The following is a 517-nucleotide window of genomic DNA, read 5'->3' as shown; positions in this document are numbered from 1 at the left end:
ATGCTGGGGCATCAGCCCCCACCTACTATCCATAGGAGGTACTTCTTTCTCTCCCTTGTATATACCATTCCATTTTTGCATATTAGTTTTCATTTCGGTATCTCTCTCTTTACTTGACAACACAGAGACTGTGTAACTCAAGTTTGGGGGAGGTACCAAGCATTTGATCATGTTTGCTTTGATGTTGTTTCATGAGTCATGCATTGCATACCTATTTGCATAAAAAAAAAAAAATTTCATTTAGTTTGCATCATTTTGCATTTCTAGGAGAGTCTAGGACATATAGGTTGCATTCACTTGCACTGGGAGCAATGATTTTAAAATGCCTTATAAAGAACACTACGTTTCACCTGAAAAGCTATGCACCTCTTGAAAAGACTTGTATGTTTTGTGCCTTGAAAACTCTTCTTGAAACTAGTTGATTGCTGAAACCTACTCTTTGAAGCCAACTACAACCCTATTTGAACTAAACGAACTTAATGCTTCTTGCTTAGGGTCCCTTGTGTACTGAGTCATG

The sequence above is a fragment of the Brassica oleracea genome, chromosome C2, assembly GCF_000695525.1.
Source record: "Brassica oleracea var. oleracea cultivar TO1000 chromosome C2, BOL, whole genome shotgun sequence".
NCBI classification, from domain to species: domain Eukaryota; kingdom Viridiplantae; phylum Streptophyta; class Magnoliopsida; order Brassicales; family Brassicaceae; genus Brassica; species Brassica oleracea.
The sequence above is the reverse complement of the archived record's forward strand: the minus strand, read 5'-3'. Positions refer to the sequence as shown.